Below are 9,359 nucleotides of genomic sequence, written 5' to 3' on the forward strand. Positions count from 1 at the left end.
TCATAACGATTTGTTATGCTTATAATATGTTTCTAAATCATAACATATTAAAAGTCTAGTAATAAAATTTTGTTACTTTAGTGTGGATAATATATTTTAAATTTTATTTTTATAGGTATACTTATAAGGTTTTTTTAATTAAAAGATTTTCATTGTTGTATTTTGATAAAAAAAATCAAAATTAATCATAAAATGTAATTCTCAATAAATTGATAAACCATAAGTATTACATTAAACAATAACTAATTCAAACCATGAATGTGTCTACTTCATGAGATCTTAGTTCTAACTTAAGTTTGAAAGCATAACACAATAAAGTTTTATAATCTTGAACATTTTTTACTTCAAAAATGAAAAACAGAAACATTACAAGATACACAAAAGTAAATCATGCATGAAACTTGCTCCATCCTTCAATTCATCATCCTTTGTGCACTTGTCTTTGTTGTGAGTCCATATGCTTAGCTACAACAAAATTTAAATAATTAATGCTTCAACTTAAAGTTAATAGTGAACTAAAAGAGTACATAAAAAAAGTTGATTCATTATGCTCTTGTTTCCATTGTGACATCAGCTTGCTCAACTACATAAGAAATTAAATGATTAATACTCAAACTCATACCTGACAGTGAACTGTAAAATAGAACAAATAGAACTACTAAAAAAAATGAATCAACAATTGTCATGGATGGTTTCCCTTGATTGCATGATAATTATCATGAGTGCCTAATTTCATAGAGAATATGAAAAGATTCCAAGACTTAAAGTTGCCAATATGCAGTGGTTTGGCAATCAATGGCATTTCAATAGAGATGTCTACTTGATAAAAATGATAGAATGATTACAAATTATGAGCTTAGAAACCAAAGTAGAAATATCTATTTCCAATAAGATACTAGTGATGAAAACCTATATTTCTTGATAGTAGTGCTTTGGCAAAATATCATAAGATAAATTTGATAAAAAAAATAGAACATCACAGGCCAGCTTACCTTTGAGGCGGGAGGCAACACTGTTGTTTGACATATAGGGGTAAACTAAGAGCCTCTTAGAGGCCGTCATACAAAACCTGTAAAGCTGAAGACGATTCATGTGAACTGCCAGACTAATCATCTCAACTTCAGTTTGGAATTGAATCTCACCACCAATGGCATTACCATCTTTAAGCTTTTTAACTGCTACTACTGTACCATCTCTGAGACAGCCTTTGTAGACATTTCCAAAACCACCTTTTCCAACCAAGTACTTGCTACTGAAGTTGTTTGTTGCCATCTAAAGCTCTCTAAATTGAAATATCTTCAGGTTTCCAAGGCAAACCTCCTCATGATGTTGCTCTGAAATTTTTTAAAGCCTACAACTGTTAATCTCTTCTTCTTCTGTTTCTTTTTTAATGATATTTCTTAAAAAATGAGTTAGGTTTACTAACTGTTGACGTCAAAGAAAATTTGCTGGTTGTGTCTGTACCTCCACCAAAGAAGGAAACCAAACCCACGAATTAGTAGACAAATGCAGCCCAGGCTTGAAGCAAAGGCTAAAGCAATTTTATGGTTTTTGGGTCTCCATGCAGTTTGAGCATCTTCAAAAGTGGCATAAAGAAGCAAATTAGAGAAGTTGTAACATGTTATTTAATGATAATCTCTCAAATAATCTATCTTAATAACAACAACAACAATTACAATATAGAAAATGACTTACTTGAAGGTCTTGGCAGTCAACCTTGGTACTGGACCACTTAGATTGTTGTATGACAGGTCCCTAGACCATTAAAAAATATCCCATAAAACCTTTTTATAAACTATTCAACTTGTGATGGAGCCTTGATAACAAGTAGTATTAAAATGCTAAAAGTTGAAAAGAATTACAGGAAGGCAAGCTATGTCATGTTAGCCAAAGATGCAGGAATTGCTCCACTCAAAGTGTTATTGTCCAGTCACCTGATCCAGTTCCAAATCATGTAATTACCATCAAACTTAACATGAAAATGTTTAACTCAAAATTAATCAACAGAGTTTACATACAGGTATTGAAGACTCTTTAAGTGTGATAAAGTGTTGGGAATTTGACTGTTGAAGTTGTTATTAGAAAGATCAAGTGTGTCAAGCTTTTGGAGCCTCCCAATCTTAGAGTGGATAGGACTTGTTATATTATTGCTCTGTAATAATCTGCAGACAGAGAAATAATAATAATAAACAAATAAATAAAGGGTCAGCAGCAAACAAATTATGAAGACAAACAAAATGAGAATGACAGCACTGATTTTTCCACTTACACACTCCGGAGATTTGTTAAGTTTCTTATGCTTGCAGAAAGGATGCCTGATAAGTTCTGGCTTGGAGTTCCTCTGTAGCACCAAAAACCATTCCCAACTACTTAGAAAAAATCTTAAAGTTTCAAGTCTCAAATTTGTGTGTGACATATAAGCTCAAATTTTTCTGATATAAGCTAAAATTTGGTGTTTCTCGCCATGAATTTACTTACAGACTAATGACCAAACCATCAGGAGAGCAAGTGACCATATTCCAGCTGCATGGATCAAGAACTTTTGACAATTATTTATATCCAAATCAATATGTTATGTAGTTTAATCACAAGTTGAGACATAAATCCATCAGAAAGAAATTTTATATAAGCCTTTGTAGTGGAAACTGGAACCTATCACAAAATCTCAGAATGCATCTATGAAAGATTTTGACTTTATAGGTGGCATAGCCAAGAAAATATACTACTGAACCAAATAATATTGTATAGGAACTAGAATTAAATACACAAGGTACTATAAGAGAAAAGACAAACAAATGAAAATTCAGGAAAAGAATAGATAGACAATCGCAGAATGGAAATTTTCTTTACCAAGAGTAATAACCAAAGAGTGAAACTTTTTTTTCTTTCCCTTATTAATATGTTATTCTAGAACTGAGTATCTAAACTTATAAAGTATGTGTCTACCAATTGTATGATATTTAAAAGTACTATGTATTATATTTAAATACAAAAAGTATCAAAATATTTAGTGTTATGCCCTGAATTCAGATAATCAAGAACAGACATAAGTTGCATCTAACAAGATATGAAATTTAATCTTTCTCAAATTAAGAAACTGATCTCACTCAATCCCCGAGCAACTCTAGAACGCTCAACATTACTATTTTCAGATTTGTGATACCTAAAGAACTTTATCGATACATAAAGATTAATGAAAATGAAAAAAAGATTCAGCAGCATAATTCTAAAGCACAACACAAGACTTTCTTCTTTATACCTTGACAAAGGCTGATGAAAGTCGTCTTTTTGTTGGAGGTTCATCTTCTAGCTCGGTATTATGAGCCTATTAAAAAAGAAAAGGCCAAGAAGTAGTGATATTTCCACAAACAAACAGATAAATTCAGAGGTGAAAGGGAGAAAATTGGAGAGAAAAAACACTGGGTTACAATATACAATATACATGAGTTTTCAGCATCATTCTCCAAACTTTTAGAACCCCAAGTTTACAAGTTTGTAATTCAAAATCACTCAAAATTGTGGCTATATTCTGAATGTATCATATTATACCAAATTAGAACCAAAATTTTAATCTATTCCACAATACAAAATCACAATCATTAGTAGTGAAAATAAATTTAGAGGTGAAAGGGAGAAAATTAGAGAGAAAAAACACTGGGTTACAACATACAATATACATGAGTTTTCAGCATCATTCTCCAAACTTGTAGAACCCCAAGTTTATAAGTTTTTAATTCAAAATTACACAAAATTGTGGCTATATTCTAAATATGTGTCATATTATACCAAAGTAGAACTAAAATTTTAATCTATTCCACAATACAAAATCACAATCATTAGCAGTGAAAATAAATTCAAAGGTGAAAGGGAGAAAATTAGAGAGAAAAAACACTGGGTTACAACATACAATATACATGAGTTTTCACCATCATTCTCCAAACTTTTAGAAACCCAAGTTTACAAGATTTTAATTCAAAATCACACAAAATTGTGGCTATATTATGAATATGTGTCATATTATACCAAAGTAGAACTAAAATTTTAATCTATTCCACAATATAAAATCACAATCATTAGCAGTGAAAATAAAACTAAGCAACTTCTATTAAGGAAACATGGGTATTGGATTATAAACTATTCTATTGTTACAAAAAAAATTCATTAAAATCATGTAAATAAACACAATATAATGGAAATTGTGGGTCTAGCTAGTCCTCCACAAAATAGCTGCAGTAATGGAAATTAATCTTTGATATCAATATTTATTAAAGAAGAAAAAAACAGCAAGTGGTCTAAAAAAATAAAGAAAAAAAATACAGAAAGTGGCATACCTAAACAAGAATAGCATGCCAAGCTTGCAAGTGGCATACCTATTGGTGCACCCAAAGAAATGGCTACAAAAGCATTCACCAGATCCCCTATGGAGTAGACAACATAAGACTTATAATTTACACATAATAGTAAATTCCATTATAAAAATTCCAAAATTATATTCATTGTAAATAAATAATTAGAAAACAGTACAGGAAAATGGAAAGTCCCTAGGGTATGTTTATGATTTTTTTACTTTAGATAAGAAACAAGTTATATTCAAGCAAAAATCAGTGAAGCTATAACATAAGACATTATTAAAATAAAAAGTTTTAATGCATTACAGAAAGATACTCATAAAATTATGGGGGTCTTCGTATAATATTAGAAAAGTAAAACCCAATATCAATTAATCATTGTGAACATGTCCATTATATTTAAGTTTAAAAAGAAATGAACATGCAAAAGAAAAAGTCCCAAGGACTCATCAAACCTCTTAGTAACGACAAGATCATTAATACATGAAAATTCTAGTCATGAACATGGTGAACATTAAAACTTCCTCAATTAAGCAAGAAATATTCAAAACAGGGAAAAACAGTAAGATAACTTCCTCAATATAGTGTTTCTAATGTGTTGTTATGTACATGGTGACTAATTTCTGCTCAAACCAGTAAAGATAAACTGCAGAAAAAGCTTATTTAAGGGCTTTTGCTTATTCTAATGATAAAAGAATTATTTCTGCAAAAAAATGTCAAAAAGAATCGAATTCCAAGAATAAACTATATTTATCAAGTGGCTTGGTTCCATTTACAAGAAAATGATTTCTATTTAGTTATTGGTGATGATATTTACTTATATAAATGCATCAATTCTCAATTGTTGTATGTTATTAGTTTAAATAAAAAAAATTGATATTGTTGTTATTTGACTCATTTAAGTGGGGAGAGATAAAAAAATTGTTTGTATTGGTTTTGATGCGTATGATTTGGTAGTATGATTATTTTGGTTTCTAGTGGAATGTTTATTATACGAATATGAAAGGTTATTTGACAACGTTTAACTTGTACAAAACTAGAAGAGACTACAAGCACTATAACATCAAATCAGGCTCTATGTCTAATAATAGAAGCTCTTAAAATATCTATCAATAAAATACATTGATTTACCATTTTCACAAGTGCATAATATTCATATAAATATAAACGCATAAATTATACATAAATAAAACTATCAAATAGAAATATAAGTAAAAAAACTTAATAAAATATAAAAACCTAAAAACTAACTAGAGACACAACAACGATTGTTAATAGCCACAACGCATATATTATTCCAATATATATATTTCAATTCACAATTAGGCAATAAAATATTAAATAGTATCTCCATCCAATAGAGTTCGACCACTAGGAGGCAATACAACAAGAAAAATAAGCCCATAAAGGGAGATGAAAGAATTTAAAATACAGACGAGAAAAAAACACAGATAACTCTATGGAGATTTAAAGAGTATCTCCATGCAATACAATTCCCCATAGTTGCCATTAATAGTGAAAAAAAAAACAAAGTAATGTAGGATTCAATCACATTGTAATCAGAGTGATCAAAGAAGTACCTTACAAAAGGATTTAACTATTTCATTAAACATGTATAGCATCAATAAAAAAAGCCACAAGTAAATCAATCAAATTCAAGGTCTCCAAAGACTCAACTACTTGATCATTTGGAAACAAAAGAAATACCTTATCACAATTCATAGTGGAAAGCATTAAAAAATTAATGCCGTAGAAACTAAATCATGGGTCTCAACAAAGTTTACACACTTGGGTAATGGAACTAGGCCCCCTTTCTTTCTTTTTGATAAAACAAAAAATAATTCTCACTTGATTTATTCTATTATTATTTTGTTATATGTTTTGGTAAATGTCTAATATTGGGGTTTTCCGTCTTCTGGTGTTAGATTTGGTCTTGGTATCAAAATATTTAATTATGAATTAAATCCATAAATGTTACTCAGTTGAAAAGACTTGCTGCTACTCTTTGCATAAAGTCACTCACCAAATGACAGCTTAACATCACCAAGGAAGTAGAAGAAAGCTAGTTTAATGACATACCATATATATGTATGCATATCAACCTAATATTCTATGAAATAGCGACTAAAATTTTCTCTCTATTACCGAGCAATAGCGAGGATTTTAAATGTCCTCTCTATAGTTCAACAATAGAAACAAAGTATTAGCGAGGAAGTTTAAAGACAATTTCGTTATCTCTATTCGATATAGCGAGGATTTAGAAAGCTTTAGCGACAAATTCGTCTCTAAAACCCAATTTTGTTATAGTGCCAACACAAAATGATATTTTGGTTTCTTTAAGAAGCTTAAGGACCCTAAAAAAGGAAGCAACTCAGGCAAAGCTGCTTGCAATACAACTGAAAAGGACCTCAAAATCTATACAAAAAGATTATTACACCATTTAAAAGTGTGTGTTTTTAACAATCTAATTAATGTACCAATCATCAAACAAACCAAGCAAACACAATTCAATTATAAAATAGTAATACTAGATAAGTCTATATAAAATCAAACACCATTTCCCCTAGACTAGAAACTAACCATTTGCCAATATCAATTCAACTAATTCAAAAAACATGCATGTTTTCTTCCTTCTCTCACCGCAACACACAAATTTCTCAGATCCTACTTCACTAAGACACACAAGTTCTCAACCTTCTGTTATCACCGCAGCACACAACAATGATCCCAGAACCTACTTCACTATGGATGAATATTTAAGATATTAAAACTCATCTAACATTAGCATAATATTAAAACTAAGGTAAAAGGCATACCACTTGCAAAATGCAAACAAAAGTAAGAGTCTCCCGTGAAAGATTGCTTGCACACAAAGTATCTTGCCTCTTCTCTTGGAGGCAGCCATCCAGAAAAGTTTTAACTATATTACTGTAGAGTCCAAGAACTTTACTTAGCTAATTGTTTAGTAGTATTATAGTATGTATAGTATTATCTTTGTTACTGTGGATTTTTGGTTCAGACCGGGAATTATTTGGACACTCATAGTAGTACTTGTAGATTTTCTAAATTTAATCTATAGTTTAAGAATATTAAGAATAACCTAAGGTTTGATTAATGTGACTGATATTAAGGATTATATTTATTATATTATAAGGTTTAGACATCAACCAATAGGATTTTAAGCACATGTTATGAATGGTGATTAAGGATTATGTATTTTTGAGGATTAAATTTAATAAGGAGTAAAGTTTGAATGTTATAGGGTCAGTCAGCAGCTTTGAATACGTTGAGGGCTTAGTCAAGGCTGTTTACTCCATTCAAACTTAGCTAAAAATGTGTAATTTCGTGTTTAATTATTCAGCGTGTGCCGATATATCGCAGCTTTAGGGGGCGATATATCGCATCACGTAGATACGGAAAACACGAGACGATGCACGGTCGCCTCGGGCATACTGGCCCAGGCGATATATCGCCTACAGGGGGCGATATATCGCCTCCTTCAGCATATGTTCAAACGTTTTTTAATTCTTTTCCTTTCAGCCATTCAAACTCCTTCATAAGTCCAGCATCTTTTGAGCGAGTCTTCAGCCTCTGCTGAACGATTATTCAAATATTTTTCACCTAAAAAGCTATTATTTTTATTCAAGTAAAATCAAGATCCTTTCATCTCCAAACTCTATAAATAGGACCTAGTACCCAGCCATTATTCACCTTTTGCTCTAAGTTCAGAAGCTGCTAGTGTTAAGTGAGTGTGAGAGTGTAAACACCTGGTTTGGGAAAATCATAAGCTTAAACATCATAAGCTTATCAAACACTTTGGGAAGTGAGGTTCTATAGTATTTCGGTTGAGGTGTAGATTGGTCTTTCAAGTCTTTGAGGTAACCAAAACTCTAGTTCATTTCTGTATTATGTTATTTTCTTTCTCATAGTCTTCTACTCAATCTCTAACCTTAATCTTCATTTTGGTTAGAAAATCTAAGTTCTTGAGCACATAAGTTTCGGTAAGCATGATTCTCAAATGGTTTAGTCTTCCCATTTTCCTTTTCATCTCTTTTCTTCTTTCAACTCACTCTTGTTCATTATGATTATTAGGAGTGTTCCAAAAGTCCCAACTCAGTCCACATATCCCGGTAACTTTGGTAAGGAAAATAGGCTAGAATCAATATGTTATATATGCTTATGTTATCTTATGTTTTATGTTGTTAAATGTGTTATGATATGTATGCATGTATGTTTGTAGGCTTGGGCATATGACCCATATGACTAACAAGACCCCAAATGGGTTATGGGCATATGACCTACTTAGCTAGTAGGACCCCACTAATCCCATGGGCATATGCTTGTTTAGTCTATGGGACCCCAAGTAATAATGGCCATTATAATAAGTGTATGTTATATGTATTATGTTAAGTCTTTACGTCTATTATGAAATTTAAGTGTATGACTATGTGTTAGATTTTCCTTGCTGGGCATTAGGCTCATTCCTTTCTGTTTATGTGCAGGAAAATAAGCTTTAGAGGCGGTAAGATTCGTGACGCTTAGAGGATGTGTATCGATGGTGAATGGAGTCAAGGGGCCGAGCGTTATTCGATTCGAGGATGTAGTTTCTGTTTTATGTCTTTTTACATGTATTTTCCGCACCATTTATGTAATGTCTTTTATTTTAAATCATGTTTTTTTTTTAAAGACAATGGGATCCCATATCCTTCTTAGTATTCTATTTATTTGTAAGTAACTCTTATTTTACAAGTTACTCAATAAAATTATGGTATTTTCGTAAAAATGTAAGTTTTATGTATAGTTTCGTTAATGGTCCAAATAGTCTAGATTAGTGGGTCATTACAATTACAAATAGAATAAAAATACAAAGATAGAGCCATATATTAGCAATATAACAACACCAAACACAAATCTCATTATTTATGATCAAAACCCATACAATCAATATTATATATTTTCACATGAATAAAAGCCTGATAAATTTAGATTCTAGAATATGCATAAATCAAA

The 9,359-nt window shown here is 31.0% G+C and overlaps 1 pseudogene; it reads right to left on the reverse strand.

The window, feature by feature from the left end:
• Positions 1-308: 308 nt before the first annotated feature.
• On the reverse strand, positions 309-3,679 carry LOC133824921 (protein NSP-INTERACTING KINASE 2-like; annotated as a pseudogene).
• Positions 3,680-9,359: the final 5,680 nt, after the last annotated feature.

The sequence above is a fragment of the Humulus lupulus genome, chromosome 3, assembly GCF_963169125.1.
Source record: "Humulus lupulus chromosome 3, drHumLupu1.1, whole genome shotgun sequence".
Lineage (NCBI taxonomy): Eukaryota > Viridiplantae > Streptophyta > Magnoliopsida > Rosales > Cannabaceae > Humulus > Humulus lupulus.